This window comes from Aedes albopictus, chromosome 3 (assembly GCF_035046485.1).
Source record: "Aedes albopictus strain Foshan chromosome 3, AalbF5, whole genome shotgun sequence".
In the NCBI taxonomy this organism is placed as follows: domain Eukaryota; kingdom Metazoa; phylum Arthropoda; class Insecta; order Diptera; family Culicidae; genus Aedes; species Aedes albopictus.
The window spans coordinates 378,496,184-378,513,802 of NC_085138.1; the positions used below are offsets into that span (position 1 = coordinate 378,496,184).

The 17,619-nt window shown below is 37.6% G+C and overlaps 2 non-coding genes across 2 annotated transcripts; both read left to right on the top strand.

Moving 5' to 3' along the window:
* The first annotated feature begins 1,258 nt into the window (after positions 1 to 1,258).
* Trnae-uuc (transfer RNA glutamic acid (anticodon UUC)) lies at positions 1,259 to 1,330 on the top strand. Its single transcript has one exon. It is a non-coding gene; the product is annotated as a tRNA-Glu (tRNA).
* Positions 1,331 to 16,188: 14,858 nt separating this feature from the next.
* On the top strand, positions 16,189 to 16,260 carry Trnae-uuc (transfer RNA glutamic acid (anticodon UUC)). Its single transcript has one exon. It is a non-coding gene; the product is annotated as a tRNA-Glu (tRNA).
* Positions 16,261 to 17,619: the final 1,359 nt, after the last annotated feature.

Below are 17,619 nucleotides of genomic sequence, written 5' to 3' on the forward strand. Positions count from 1 at the left end.
GATTTCTTTGAATACAGCCCTACCAAACATCAGCTGTCAGAATCTTCCTCTACCTCTGAATTTTCCGCGTATTCGAACATCACCGTTTCTCTCATCTGTTGCCGAGTTTTCTCTCCCGAACAGCTGGCGCCCATCAAGCGTGGTTTTCCCAGAAATCTGGTTTGTTTTCAAAATTGGTTCCGATGTATGCGTAATAGTAGAGGTGCTTGAAAGCCGAATGGTAAGCTACACGAAGCCAAACGCATGCGCTTTTTACCTCATACTTCCTGATGCAGTAAAGTGTGTATCAGACATAAGGTTTATCTTTTTCGGGTATTTTCTATGAATCATCCAAAAGAGATTTCGAATATTGTATTTAACATTTCCTCAGAAAAAAATCTTTATTTTTGTCATAATTATTTCAACTGCAATCAATCACATTTTGAGCAGACGAAAGATAGTTCAAGTGCAAGCAATTTCTATTCGTTCACCGCCACTCGGTCATGGCCTCTGGTAACCGCGTCTTTCAAATAAAACCACCGACTTGGCATGCAACAAGTGTTTGGCTGGGGCAACGTTTGGCACGATTTCGATGTTTAGTTAGGGCCGAAACCCAAACAAGCGCCAATAATACCTGCTGCCGTTTGAATTCCTGCACACACTGTATGTATACGCGTCAATACGCAGTGTTTGCAGTAGTTTTCAGCCGAGTGTTTGTATGTTGGATGTGTGTGCAAATGCTGCATTAGTTTTCCCGCGTTTCATTTTCCACAGACGAACTCTGAATGTATTCATGCCGGGCAAGCACTTATGAAAGGAAAATGAGGAAAACAGCTTCCCTCACTGTCTGTCTGAATCTGAACCAAAAATAACTCATCTTGTGGCACAGTGTTGATGGCGGCAGTGACTTACTCGGGATGGCAGCCACTGAAGCGTGATACAAAAATGTGTTCGATGGTTGTTGATATTTTTGGTTTCAATTGGACTTCGAGGTCAAAAATAACCGCAGAATGCCTGCATTCGATTGGGTGTAGAAGGCAAATGTTTGCACCTTGTTCACAGCTTCCCTCTGAAATTGTTGGTGCTTGCAGCTCTTCGGGAGGTGTTGACAATTTGAAAACAAATTGTTGTTGTTATATTTTCAGAAATGGGAACTATTTTGACATCTTGATTGAAGATGTGGGTTTTCATTAATGAAATTTTTCTTTTCAAATATTGCTTAATACCGTTTGATGCGCTTATTTTCATATCATAGCAACTGATTATTCTCCATTGAACATCCCATATGGTCTAGTGGCTAGGATATCTGGCTTTCACCCAGAAGGCCCGGGTTCGATTCCCGATATGGGAAATATTTTATTAGGAAATTATGCTCACTATAAAACAAACCTCGAGAAATATAAAGTCAATGTGTGAATTATGAGAAAGATGAAGTTACTCTCATTCAGCATATATTACTCTGGATATATCGGAATAGGAAGGAAATGTGTCAGAATCTCAGAATCTCATTGTCAGATATTAACCCTCGAGCAGTCGCGTCTTCGGCCACCTTCAGCGGCACCGCGCACACGCTGTGTATCACAAGCGAGCTTTTTTTTCGTGGCACGTGTACTCAGTACACGACGCGATCACTTCCAGTTTAAAGTGTGCAAATTTGTGTACTGGTGGTGTCCACAAATCGCAGAGATGCAAAGAGGATGCAAAGAGCTCGTACCGATGAGGGTAGAATGGAGCGAAGTGAGATCTACAGAGTGGCTAAACTTGCATTGAAAACAGAGATTAAGGTACGAAGGCGGGCGTGCTTCGAAAATCTGCTAGGCAGCCAATACGACTCCTTGGGGTGATGCCTACAGAGAAATCATGGCCAAGACAAAGGGCGCGTCAGCACCTTCAGAACGCTCCCCCGAGACTCTGCAGAAGATCGTGGAAACGTTGTCCTGGGCCACGATACAAGCCCATGGGCCTGCGTCCCCTATCGCCAAACTGGTCATATCGAGGTCGTCCCGGTAACGAACTACGAGTCGCTTAAGTTGAACAAGGCTCTGACAGTAGCAATCAAGACCGCCATCGAGGCCAGCCCTTACATGTTTAGAATGGCTCTGGCCTCTCGGATAACCGAAAGCATCGATCGACGGTGGAAGCTCCTCTCCTCTCCTCTTCTTGGCGTAACGTCCTCACTGGGACAAAGCCTGCTTCTCAGCTTAGTGTTCAATGAGCACTTCCACAGTTTTTAACTGAGAGCTTCCTCTGCCAATGACCATTTTGCATGTGTATATCGTGTGGCAGGCACGAAGATACTCTATGCCCAAGGAAGTCAAGGAAATTTCCTTTACGAAAAGATCCTGGACCGACCGGGAATCGAACCCGTCACCCTCAGCATGGTCATGCTGAATACCCGTGCGTTTACCGCCTCGGCTATATGGGCCGGCTATATGGGCCCGGTGGAAGCTATTAGAGCTGTAACCAAAACGGCCAAAAGAAGCGATCGGGAATCCTCCGCTATTGCGAGGTCGTCACGCTTGTCGTACAGAATGCGCTCAACAGCGTCAAAAAAAATAAATATACCGGTTGTTCTTGGTCTTAGGGAACCAGTATTTTTTTCCCTGAAGAAGACGCCAAACCCGGTGTTGAAACGTCGGACAAAATTAAATAGTTTGTTCCAATAAAACAAGACTGCAAAGCCGAGACCATCTCTGATCTCCAATCACAGTCGAACCAACATAACAGATGTTGCATTTATAATTACCCAAGCAACAATTTTGGTTTTATCGAAGTTTTTTTTTAGCGATTCAAAAACCCTAACCATAAAGGTATTGATGCCGACTTGAAAGTCCTTTCGAGCTCTTATATGCTTCCTTTGCAGGGTTGTTAACGTTAATCAACGATTAACGCCGTTACGTTAACTCGTTAAAGTTAATTGTAACGATCAACGTTTTTTGCGTTGATTTTTCAGGGCCGTTGATCAACGTTAACGTTAACGCTAAGCGTTGAATTAACGTTAACGACTCCGTTGATTTTACGTTAATTGTGGAATTTGCCCGAATCTGTATGAACTTCTGCACGAATTTATAGGGCACTGCATGAAATTCTCTCCATCTCTTTCACTCTCACAGAAATTTTGAAAACAACAAGGACAAGAAACGTCAAAATCCCAAACAAAATCAAAACAGTGCAGTGCCCTATACTGGCCCTAGTACTGGCCTGCTTACTCTCACAGAAAATTTGACGTTTGAGTGGTGCTGACACCTCTCAAACGTCAAATTTCGTGTGAGAGTAAGCAGGCCAGTATAAATTCGTGCAGTAACCCCTTATACACTTTAGTGTATTCGTTTCATCGCATATCACATTGCCATCGAAACGTTCCTCGGAGATCATCTTAATTTCCCCATAGAGACAAATCCTGCTTCTCAGCTTAGTGTTCTATGAGTATTTCCACAGTTATAACTGCGAGCTTTCTCTGCCAATAGGGCACTGCATGAAATTCTCTCCTTCTCTTTCACTCTAACAGAAATTTTGTAAACAACAAGGCCAAGAAACGTCAAAATCCCATACAAAATCAAAACAATGCAGTGCCCTATAGCCATTTCACATATGTTTATCGTGTGGCAGGCACGAAGCTTCTCTCGAGGTCGAAGAAAATTTTCTTTACGAGAAGTTCTTGGACCCACCAGGAATCGAGCCCGTCACCCTCAGCATGACCATTGACCATGCTGGATATATGTTTTTTTTCTGGTTTATTTTGGAGATGCGAAAAGCGAAAATAGGGTCTGGGATCATTTTGGCAGGGGCATCTGCATGTGCAAAAATTTAAGTCAATCGGTTTGAAATTGACTGAGTTATAGCAGCAAGTGTCCAAAATAGGTGCTCCTGCCCAAATGGTCTCAGGCCCTTTATTTGAAATGAATTTCCTAGAGTGCATGATGAAAATGGCAAAAATGTGGGCTATTTTCTGTTGAATTTTCCAACACTGTACACAGAAAAAAAAAAAATCATGTAAAATTCAGCGAAAAATAATGCACATAAAGGGAATGCTAGAGTTAGTGCATATTTACATGAGATATCATGTAAAATTACGTTACGTTCGTGTAAATTTCCGCTAATAGTCGCGTAACTGGTTGGTGTCCATGATGATTTACGCGATGGTTGGCGGAAATTTACACCATGGTAATGTAATTTTACATTATATCTCATGTAAAAGTGCACTAACTCTAGCATTCCCCTTATGTGCATGATTTCTCGCTGAATTTTAATTACATATTTTTTTCTGTGTATTGTTTATTTTTGTCTTTAAAAAGTCATGAGTAAATAACAAAAAATATTCTCAAAGTCTATGTTTTTGACTTTCACAAGGAATTTCAACAATGCTTGCCTTGTAGGCTTCTAGTTTAGATTGAGGATTTTTTCAAATTGTGTTTATTTCTAGTGGTCACAATAAGCTATGTCAAATTATGTATTTATTTTGACCAGCCATCAGCTCCCGTGCTCCATTATTGCTAGCCCAACATTATATGTGGCAACTCTTTAAGCGACTCTTTGGAGCTTTGCCTAGTGCGCGAAGAGTTATTAGTCCACTAATGTGGGCGCTTTCTTATGAGTAACGAGTCGGTTAACGATATTACAGCGTGCCTGGTTAGTTTAGAAGCATAATTGACGTGCGTATTGTGAAACAACTGCAATAAACACATATTTTAGAGAATGGCCTGTTTGAATACTTAGGGTCTGTGTCAATTGGCGAATTAAAATTAATTTTTACTTAAATTTGACAGTTCAACACTTAAACTTGACAGTTTTCCTAAGGAAATAATTATCGAACTGTCAAGTTTAAGTGAAAATTTATTTTAATTCGCCAATTGACACAGACCCTTATTGATAAAAAAAATACACAATGATCATCATTTACATGGTAGGTAACATGACTACTCACGTTGTATCCCAGCAGTTTTCTTTAATTTGAGGATATTGGGGTTGATATAAAAATCCCACCGATGTATGGTTTTGCTTCGATGTCCCAATCGTCCCAATACATTCACTCTTGAATTTAATCATTTATGCGAAAAACGGGTTTTCTTCATTTTGAATCTTGAATTTCTACCAACTTGGACCGCTTGACTTTGTAGTTTAGTCCACTTTACAAGCCAAACTTTGCTTTTGAGAAACGCGATTGAGTTACCAAAAGTCAGTGAAAAAATTTGACTTTTTTGACATGTCTACTGCGATCAACTCAACAGTTCAAATTAACCACCTTCGGAATGTATGTTATTTAATTACTACGCCAGGTCTACCTAAACTAGGGCAGGAAGTGAGCTGTCCAGTGAAACTCGGAACAAATTTCGCGTACCGATCCAAACTAGGTACACAGATCGAATTCACGGGCCAGGAGAGATGACTGCATTAAAATCTTTCCAAACAAGATCCATTCTGTCACCTTTAGGAAGCATTGCCAGCCTACACTAACGTGTCTTTTTTACATCACAATGAGTAATTAACGGTTGAATTAACGCTATTCGTTAACGTTGATTTAACGCATCCCGTTGACGTTAACGTTAATTACCATAAAAATTAACGCAACGCCGTTGACGTTGAATTCGATGGAATTCAACGTCAACGGCGTTAATCGTTGATTAACGTTAACAACCCTGCTCCTTTGGCCCACGTTCTGGCTAGTTGGCCAAATCTTATCATGATCTACAGGCCTTCGTATGCAAATCGGCTTATATCATAGTTTTATCATTGTATCATAGTTTTATCATATCCCCGATACAACCTTCAAAATAAACCATCTTCGGACTTGCCAAATATTTGTTTTGCTTATTTTTCTCTATCAATGTTCGATCGTAAGAATAAATCATGCTTGGTTGTTTATCCAGCCATCAATTGGAAAGATCTGGAATTCAGATTTGTTTTCCTATTTAATACGTGTTAGGAGACATGCTACGGGAAATTTGTGTTTCTGATGATTTCTCCAATAGGGCTAATCCTTCTGAGGTGGTCATAACTGAGTTCAGGATAGAACTAGCGGTTTTATCACAGCATTTCTTGGTCTATGTTACGGCCACGAAAACTTTTGTTGGTTTTAAGCATTGCCTCACAGTTTTGTACATTTGTTTACAAAAAAAATCTCTCCAACAACAATCGCAAATGAAATTTTAAAGAAAGGGTATATCATAAATTAAAAAACAATTCATGACTACTTGACATGACTACCTTCAAGGCATGCTGATTGTTACTTGGGCACTTATCTTGATCAGTTTTAGCAGATCTAGATCAAAGTAGAGGACGTAAGAATGTAGTACCAACCAATCCAAGGCACTTTGCCGAAGACTCCAACTTTCTAGGGTGCATACCAAGAACACTAGAGCGTCGTGCTGAAAAACAAAACTAATCCAGATCAGTTTTAGAAAATCTAGATCAAAATCGAAGACGCAAAAATATAGTACTAATCAGCTCGAAACACTTTGCCGAAGACTCCAATCCTCAAGGGTGCAGTGTCGAATTGAAAGATAAAACTTATCTAGATCAGTTTCAGCAGATCTAGCTCAAAACAAAATACATAAAAGTGTACCTAGCACCAATCAGTCTAGACAATTTTGTTGGAAACCGTAAGCCTCTAGGATGCCTGCCAAAAGCACTGGAGTGCTTGTTCATCGAAAGCCGCAATTGACCGTAACTAAGGATGTTCAAGAAAGTGACGAACATTTTGTATGACCTCTGTACTATGCCTTATTAGCAGCTTTGCAGTAATTTTAAGATGTAACGCCTTAAATTTGGCATGCAAACAAAAAAAATATTTAAAAAACGTTCCTTACTTACGCTATACTGGAGGAAAAATGAGCCTCCATAAAAACGTATAAAATAAAAGTAGAAAAGTTGGGAAAAAGTTCTCTGAAAGAAAATTGAAAATCGGTTCCCAGGCGGCTGAGAACGAGCTGCTCAAACTTTTAGTTCCCACTTTTTTCCTATCACGATATTCTGAGTGTTAACCCTCACCCAAATCTTTGATTTTGATCTAAATATCATTTTCCGTTATCTAAATTCGATTTAAACATGTTTTGGAAGATGATTCTTTTTAATTCTCGATTAAGTGAATTTCGGTTTTTGATTTTTCTAATTTTTATTTTTGAACATCCCCATACTTTTATATTTTTCCTGGAAGCCTACTTGGGAGACGGATTTTTAGAGACGAAAACATTTTGAGATTTTATGATATTTGTTGAAATATTTTTATTTTTTTTTCATAGATTTTTTTTCCGTGTAATTATAAGAAAAATAAGTTTAGAGTGTATTCGATTCCCTTAAACCATTTTACTATGATAGTAGGGTAGGTAATCAAAATTTGAACCAAATTGCGGCTATCTGAAGCAGTGCAAGTGTTTTTTTCTCCTACATGGAAATAATGTACTACGGCAAAATCGTATGTACATGAAAGCCACGGGTATAAGCTTTCTGTTAAATGGTAAAAAGTTTGTATTTGCACCAAATTTCATTGAAATATTCGATTTTCCATCAACAATGATTTTAATCTAAAATTGAACCATCGTAATCATAATTTGAACCAATTTTAATCTTAATTTGAACTACTGGCGGCAGCAGCTCGAGCAACTCACAAAACAGTCGATTCCATGCTAAACAATTAAAAATCACATGTATCTGCTAATTCTCATACCTATTTTTCATTAGAATGTTCGAAATTCTTTAAGAATTTGGAAACTAAATTTGGAATTTTTTATCCCCCAAGAGTAAACAAAGCAACCACTAGCGCAATCTACAGGCCAACACTGGAAGCTCACCCTCCGTTAACTAGTTCAAATTTAGATTACAAATGGTTCAACTTAAGATAACATTCTCCAAGTAAGAATTACTTAAATTCGATAATTTTATGACAAATAATGCGAAATATTATTCAGTTGGTCGATTCTACGATAAATAAGCTTTCATTTGACGTATACACTTATTGCGTGTGATGCAATGCATGAGCTGTATGGGTGCACCGAAAATGTGCTTTCTCTGGGGGGAAATAGGTGAAATCACAGTGATTTTTCAATTGATTATTTTCGATGGCAAAAACGCTTTTTTCAATGTTTTTAAAGTTTATGTTATCAGATTATATTACGGAAAGCTGTTTAACATCTTTTTCGGGACAATATTTGCCTAAAAAGTACGCTGTTTTAAAGAATTTTGAAATGGTTCAAATTAAGATTACAATTTGACTAGTTCAAAGTTTGATTTCTTACCCTATGATCTGGCAAAAAATTAAAATATGTAAATTGAAGCGATTCAATACAAAATATACAATGACTTCTGAAAAGTGCCTAAAACATTATTTTTTCAATGAAAAAAAATAAGCTTCAAAAGACACCAAAAACCGTTTTGAGATATACAGAATAGTCCTTAATATGAACCAAAAATAAAAAAAATGATTGTCCACGAAACAAAATTACAAAAATGCTCAAACTCAAACGATTTGAATTAAGGAAACAAGGGGTGATCTCTGGGAGTTTATTTCTGTAAGTGTAACATTTCCCATAGTAAATCCTATGCAAACTTTGAACCGATTGCGCTGAAATTTTGTACAGTTCATATGGGACCAGAATGGAATCCAGAAAGTCGACTGAAGCGAGAACTTGATTTTAGTCTCATGCTAATATGCATTATATTGTAGAACATTTCGATTTTCTAGAAAAATATTTAGAAATACCAGGGCAATTTTTGAAAAATGACTGCTTTTCAAAAAAAATTCTCAAAAAAAAAACAATTTTTCGAAAAAGTTTTCCAACTTCTGTTTTATTTTTCAATATTTTTTGTATTTTACTACGACCTATAGGCACTCTTGAATGATATTCGTTTTTAAAATATCGCGTTTATTTTGACGGCAGAAACGTTCGTGTGCTGATAGAAGGACTATTTTTTATTTTGTATAATTTGCTAATGTACAGTTTTTATTTTCATGAAAGAGTCTGATAGTACAGTTCATATGCGTCAGTTTTCTTAAACATATTTTAAATATCTTGTCCAGAAGCTGAGATATTACTCCTTTGGTGAAAAAACAAAACTTCAAATATTGTCAGAACTTTGTATAAATATGGAATTTTTATGCTGGGGTAGTTGGCAGTTGATTCATGAAGAACTTTTATGTGAATAACAAGAACAATGACGTGTGTCGTACCCTTCAAGTGTGCCCATTTAGGAGTCCATAGAAAAACTCAAGAATATTATATTCTATAACATAAGGTAGCCGTCGTATTTGAACAATAAATGTTATATTGAAAAAATTCAGAAACTGAAAACATATTTCGAAAAATTGATTTTTTGAGAATTTTCAAAAAGGGTAATTTATTAAAAATCGTCCCTGGTGAAACCTCTTAATGATTTTTTTTTAGAAAATCGAAATGTTCTACAAAAATGTTTCAAATATGCATATATTTTATTTAAAAGTTGAGAGTTCTAACATCGATTTTTTTGGGATCGCCAACTGTTGGCTGAGCATTTTTTTTAAATGTTTTTACCTTTCGGTTATTTTGAGTGTTCGCTATTTATGAGCCGTGTCCTTGAAGCATTAACATTTAAAAAATTCTATCAGTATGTATCATGCTTTTTTCACACATATTTCTGAATAAAAAAGTGATTTTTTTTCTGTGTAGAAGTTACGTAAAACAAGAATAAAAAAAATGGCTTCATAATTTTACAAAAAATGCAAATTCTCAACTTTTGTAACCCCTTAACCCTTTGGACCCCAACATAGAAGCGGCTGTATAAATTCCATCACTCGAAAAATCGAATACTGTTCGGCAAAGTTGCAGCAAATGGAGTCCTTCATTAGGGAAAAATGGGAATATTTGTATTTGGGACTTCATTGATAACCTAGAACATCCTGAATACCGTGAAATTTGGAAAAACAAAATAATCGACATACCAGTTGTTCTAAAAGCAGAACTTGGATGTGGGGTATGTTTATGTGTATTCATTTAGCCTTCATCAAGAATATCAAAAGGTTTTTTTATGTTCTGGGATGTTCTAGGTGTTCCAAACTGTCCTATAGTGAAGTCCTTCATATCTACAAGAATAATTTAATGTTTTTTCGCCACAAATATGAGCATTGCATACCTATTGGGATCCGTGCAGCTCTTGACATCTACAATGTCATTTATAGACACTATAGGGATAAACCAAGCCAAACTACCTTGCAGTTCAAAGCTTTAGGTCAACACTCGTAATAGTATCCATATTTTTATACTGAGCAATGCTACATAATCAACCGCAGTTACTGGAGCAATCTGATGTCTACTAGCTTACTATAAACCTTTGTTACATTCAGGGTCGTCCAAACTGTTCTTTAATGAAGTCCTTCAAATCTACAAGAATACCTTTATGTGTTTTTGCCAGAAATAATCCGCTGGGAGCCGCGAAGCTCTTGAAATCTTAAATGTCATTTAGAAACACTACAGCGATATTCCAGGTTAGCCAAACTACCTTGGAGTGCACGACTTCAGGTCTACACTCGTTATATCTGCTATACTGAGTAACATTGCATATTTATCCGTGATCCAATCTGAAGTCTACTTTTTTATTATAAACCTTTGGGACATTCAGGGTTGTCCAAACTGTTCTAAAATGAAGTCCCACAACTCTACAAGAATAATTTTATGAATTTTCACCATAAATAATAGTATTGCATAGTCTACTGGTTTCGCGAAGCTCTTGAAACCTCAAATGTCATTTAGAGACACTACATTGATATTCCAGGTCAGCCAAACTACCTTGGAGTTCAAGACTTCAGGTCTACACTCGTAACAACAGTAATATATGTTATACTGAGCATCGTTTCATATTTAGCCGTGGTTACTATACCAATTTGAAGTATCCTTTTTTTTATTATAAACCTGTGATACATTCAGGTTCGTCCAAATTGTTCTATAATTAATTCCTTCAAATCTACAAGAAAAACTTTGTGTTTTCATAATAAATAATAGCGTAGCATAATGTGGATACGGTGGGCAGGGCATGTTGCAAGAATGCCGGACAACAACCCTGCAAAGCTGGTGTTTGCAACTGATCCGGTTGGCACAAGAAGGCGTGGAGCGCAGAGAGCTCGATGGGCGGACCAGGTGAAGCGTGACTTGGCGAGCATTGGGCGCGACCGAGGATGTGCTGAGATCCGTGAAGCTCTTGAAATCTCAATTGTCTGTTTGAGATACTATGGGAATGTTTCAGGTCAGCCAAACTATCTTTGAGTTCAAAACTTCAGGTCTAAACTAGTAACATCATCTAAATCTGACATACTAAGTAACGTTTCATAATCAATTGTGATGACTGGACCAACCTTAAGTCTCTTATATATTATTATGAACCTATGGGACATTGAGGGTCGTGCAAACTGGATCTATGACATTTCGTCGAAAGACATTTGGTCGAATGACGTTTGGTCGAATGACATTTGGTCGAAAGTACATTTGGTCGAACGGACGTTTGGTCGAATGGACATTTGGTCGAAACCCATATTATGGAGTAGGAAACCTATGACATTTAGTCGAACGGACAATTTGTCGAATTGACATCTGGTCGAAAGGCACTAACTGATGAAAAGACACTAGACCAGTCGATGACAAAAACCGCTAGATAAGAGTTATGTGCTTAGCAGGTAGTGCAGTCCACGCACTGTTGTATTTTCGACTTCAGCTTGAGGAGGTACGTTCCGAATACTCAATAGGGAGGTGCGTACCCAAGGTGGTAGCCATGTGGGCAGAGCAGCCCCGGCAAGGAAGCTTGCTTTAAACCGCCACCTACCAGAAAAAGTGAAACTAGAGAAAAGGGATTGATTTAACGGCAACAGACCAGGCAACGATTTAAGGATAACGATTGGAAAATCAAATCTTGGAACGTGAGAAATTTAATTCCACCCATACGTGTTGCGCACATGGCCCGTGAACTGCAGAATGTCGACGTTAATGAGGCTACTATTCGCAGATCAGCGGAAAAAACTTTCGTTGAACCTGTCATTGGAAAACTTTCATTCCGTTGCCAATTATATTGCTCTGCGGCTTGTAGCATCCGCTGCTAGAGCAATGCAAATCAGTAGTATATATTTACTTCGTAGGTGAGAATGTTTAAACACACACCTAGCGATTCCTGAGTGATACTTGCTTGCAGATTGATACAACCGTAAGAGGATAACATGAAAATAGTGACGCATTTAAACGCGTTCAAGTTTAAACTCGGCACGCTGCGATCAGAAATATTTGAAAATTCTTCAGTTGGAACAATAGAAATACTGTAGAACTCCAATGGCGCTGTAGTCACTTTTCTCATTTAATTATTTTAATAACTTTAATTGCAATAAATTACTATTTTTAAGTGGCTTTCTTGTAGCGGACCTTTTGTTTTGGTAAACAAATTTAATTTGACACTTCTAGTACCGCTGCTGACGCTGTAAGGGCGTGGCAAACTAGATGTTAGTCACACGAACAGTCGCGACATTGGACTTCTGTGGCTAGTTATTCTACTGTTGGAACGCGAGCGAGCTCTACATAACTACATTCGCAAAATGCCTGCATGATACCCTGGTATCCTCAAAACAGGAATGGTTATATATCCGCCATTTTTTCGATTTGAATAATTTTGGGATTCGATTCAGAAACTTATCTTTTATTGGGAGCATTTCCGAGTGAACCGGATTGATTACTGTGGTTTACGGAAAATCCAGATTTTCAGGGACATGTTCGGCATGTCAGCTATAATAACCATCAAAGATCATAAACTAATAGTCTTGTCCAATCAGTCTTGTCATCAGCTCATTAGCTGGCAATTCCATAAAAAAAATCTCAAAAAGTCATGGCAATCAATAACACTTTCTTACACCTCAACCTCACAATGTATATTTATATTTACGGATTTTCTGAAACTCCGGGTGACCAGACCAGTTTATTCGCATAACGTATCGATAGAGTAAGCACATATGAGTTCGGAGCTGAATCGGTATCTGAACGGGCGTTCTTGGGCAGTAAAAGCTCTGACACGCATGTTAAATGACTATTGCGTTTCAATCAAAACATTGAAAGCATTTATGTTATTTTCGGCTCGTGTTCAGTTCAAGTGAATTACTAAATTAAAGAACAGCCTATGTTTAACCCGGGAGCGGTCGCGTCGTGTACTGAGTACACGCACCATGAAAAATGCACGCTTGTGATACACAGCGTGACCGTGGTGTCGTTGAGGGTGGCTGAAGACGCGACTGCTCGAGGGTTAAAAGAAGGAAAAATATCAGATAAAAAATCTGCAGCTTCAACATGTGAACATGGTGGAAACGTGAAAAAACAGAAGGAAAACCACTGATAAAAAAATAAGCAGGTGGTACATGAAAACGCAATGAAAAATATCTAAAAAAAGGCATCAGCTGATGAAGAACAGCTACACAAACTAAGGAAAAATTTCTTCTGAAACATTCAGCGGTTGGTACAGGAAAACAATGTTGGGGTCAATATGACAGGCACGCTGAACGTGCATTATGCCATCGTGGTGCGAAAAACCTAACATCCTAGGAGGGTTAATAAACTTGAAAGAATAGCCTATGTTTCAAAGAAGGAAAAATACATACATGAGAAAAAAGACAACAGCTATAATATTCAAACATAATACAAATACTAAACTTGAAAGAATAGCCTATGTTCAAAAGAAGGAAAAATCATCGATAAAAAATCACAACCATAATGTCCACTGTCAGCATAAATAACAAACTTGAAAGAACAGCATATGTTGAAAAGAAAGAGAAACCTTTGATGGAAAAGCCAGTATGTGCTACACAAAAACACAATGAAATGATGAAACTTGAAAGAAGATCCAAGATTAAATATAAATAAGGAGAAACCTTCGATGGAAAATCAACATTTCGCCAATGCCAACGACAACTGTATTGCGAAACAAGTTACCTTTTCATGTTTGATATTATTTAACACGAATAAATTGCTATACGACTTAACGTTCATACTACCAAACATACTTTCAACCAAATAAGCTCAGTAACAAATGAGTTCAGATATCGAAATCTATATTATTTTTTGCACTTAAATCTCTTTTCATCGGTTAGTGCCTTTCGACCAGATGTCCATTCGACTAAATGTCATATGCTTCGTCTTCCACAAAATGGGTTTCGACCAAATGCCCTTTCGACCAAACGTACTTTCGACCAAATGTCATTCGACCAAACGTCATTCGACCAAATGTCCTAAAGCCGTGCAAACTATCCTGAAATTCATTTCTTGATAGTTACAGTAGTTATTGTCACAATGAACTATAAATTGTAATCTGTAACCCCCCTGGCATTTCATGAGTCATTTCAAGATAGTTTTGAGATATTCCAGATCGACAACACTACTCTGGAGACCATAGCTTCAGGTCAACACTTGTGATAATAGCTTTTGCCGCCACGTTAAGTAGGGTGCCTGTACCAGTTATCGCACTACCTAAGAAAAACTATTTCTACAAAAATAAGAAGAAAACCGACGAATGTCATCGATAGGTCAAATGATTGATTAGTATTCATACTTGACAGGAAAAATATAAAAACGAAGCCAAAACGACTTTTAGTATTTATTACGGCGTGTGCCAATGATAGGAACCTTGTACCAGTTATGGACACATTTGTTAATCTGGGTTCCACTTCGCACTATTTACATGCATTCCTTATGGGATTTGCCATAACTGGTACACTATGGCAAAATAGGGTGCAAGGAGGCCGAAAAGTTAAGGAAAATGATTTATTTGTACCATAATTTCAGTAAATTGTAAAGTTTGAATGATGGAAATCATCTTTTGTGATCGTTATCTGTTGTTCACGAAATTTTTCGTTATCTGTTGTTCACGAAATGATTGGCATCTTTAAAGGTTGAATATCAACCATGGCGAATTTGAGGTACTATAGCTATAACTGGTACACTGAGCCTAGTGTTCCATAAACCGCTGTACTTACCAAAGTAGTTAGAGGAGAAATAAGCGTTGTTATATAGTTTTGGGATATTATGGGCTTCCTTACTGTTATGAAGCTTAGTTGATAAAAACAACCACCCAGAAGACTTCCTGGACATAAATTACAAATCGTAGTTTTTAATTAAAGTAGTTACCTTCACATCCGTAGACTTTAGGATCTAAACTCAAGAACAGTTTGGTTGACCTAGGATATCTCGACTGATCTGATATTGTCTATTGACCTGTCTACTGGACATGATAGATTACTAATCGTTGCTTTGTATAATGAAAGATGTTACCGTTATACCCGTAGACTTTTGGATCTAAACTCGAGAACAGTTTGGATGATCTAGGATATCCCGACTGATCTGATATTGTCTATAAGTCTTTTAGAAGACTTACTGGACATGATGAATCAATCAAAGCAGGGCCCATATAGCCGAGGCGGTAAACGCACGGGTATTCAGCATGACCATACTGGGGGTGACGGGTTCGATTCCCGGTCGGTCCAGAATCTTTTCGTAAAGGAAATTTCCATGACTTCCTTGGGCATAAAGTATCTTCGTGCCTGCCACACGATATATGCATGCAAAAATGGTCATTGGCAGAGGAAGCTCTCAGTTAATAACTGTGGAAGTGCTCATAGAACACTAAGCTGAGATGCAGGCTTTGTCCCAATGAGGACGTTACGCCAAGAAGAGAGAGAGAGAGAGAATCAATCAAATCGTAACTTTGTTTAATAAAAGAAGTTACCGTTACACATGTAGACTTTAGGATCCAAACTCAAGAATAGTTTGGATGACCTAAGATATCCAGGAAAACTATTCTACCATGTTTATGCTAACTACAGAAAAACGTAGAAAAACTCCGTCATAACGCTTGGAAAAATTCCGGCTTCAAAGGGTTAAACATCTTGGCCAATTTTATGCTTGTTTGAATCGACTGTAAAAATGATAAATTAGTTGAGTATTATTTTCAGGAATTATTTCAATGTATATGACTTGCATATAAAGACTATGTAGAGTAGACTATATACCGTTACCGCAGTCAGTAATAAACAGATGCCACTGCATGAGTAATCAACATTTGGGTTTCAAGTGCCTACCCGGCATTTCACACAGCAAGAGAGATGAGGCAACAGGCTAACATTTTTGGACATGCGCTCTCCTATGCCTACAGAGCAGGCAACATATGCACTCATTAATATGCAACAAAACTGCATTTGCAGATGTTACTGCCTGCCATGCATATGTATCCCATATGGTCTAGTGGCTAGGATATCTGGCTTTCACCCAGAAGGCCCGGGTTCGATTCCCGGTATGGGAAAACTTTTTTTCATGGGAATTTTGACAGTCGTTTGTCATGTGTGTTCAATAATGTAGATTTGTTATCCAATCCAAGATGATGTGATATCTACCTACCGGCAATGAGAACAAGTGAACACGTTCAGTTTTAATTTGTAATGAAAAATAATTAAATTTATTAAAAATTATTTAATGTATATATACTTGACAGAAAATTTGTTCTTCTTCCATGTTTTTTTCGTCGTCCGCTCTCTGGCTCACTATGTTTTTTTTTTTGTTTTGTTTTGTCCATTTTGACGGAAGCGGAGCTTTTCTTCTCTGTACACATTGTTTTTGTTCACATTTTTTCGTTCGAATTTTCTGTACACCCGGCGTTTTTTTTTCTTCTGGTTTATCATCGACTTGTGTTTTTAAATCCACTTCATCCCTGCACAAGCGATTTTTGTTTTCGTATTTTGTTTTGTTATGTTTTACTTCTGTACAGTGTTGTTCTCTTTTATAATTTCATCAGTATGCATTTCGAATGAGGAATTTCTTGGTTTGAACTGAAACATTTCGTTGAAGTTGATGCGTGAATGGATTGAACACTTTCATCTAATTTGGCTTAACGTTCCGTGTGTTGATTGTTTGTTTTTCTTTTTGTTTACCGGTTGTGTTGTTGAGATGAGTAAAACTTACGAGTGTGTTTGTGGATTATAAGTGGACTCGGATGTTGTGGTTTCACTATTGGATTGTTTTTTTGACTATCTACGAGAAGAGTTGGTGTGGTTTGTAACTTGTTTTTTTTTTTCAAATTGGCTTCGTCCTATGCATGATATAAGTTTTTTTCCTTTTATCTACCGTTGTTGGATTTGGGATTGGGCTTAACTTGGAACGGAACAACAAACATCAGGAGAAAGTTGGAGTTGCCATGGGTTTGTGTGTATTGTGTTGATTCAGGTGTGGTTGTTTGTTTGTTGGGGCTTTCAAGTATGAGATCATTTTGAAAAACAAAACTACTACAGGGTTTGGAAAGAGTGGCAAATAAATTAATCGACTAATAAGGTTAGTTGCTTGGATCATCGTAATTGTTCGATACTTTTGTTATTCTTATGATCGGGGTTGGAACTTAAATTAAAACCGCGAAGCATCCGCGTGTCTACCTTTAAAGAGTATTTTTTAGTACGGTTAAGCTCTCGTTTGTATTTATTTATTTTGTTGTCTCTGTTTGTGTCAGCAACTTAGGTCAACGTACGGAAAAGAATTGGGGAAACAGGGGCTTACAAATTAGTGACTAAAAATAATACTTAATCGAGCGAATAACTTAAACGATGATGGTTCGACTCTCAGTGTTTCCTACACTTGAGCAAAATCGAACGTTAAAATGACAACATTTCTCACA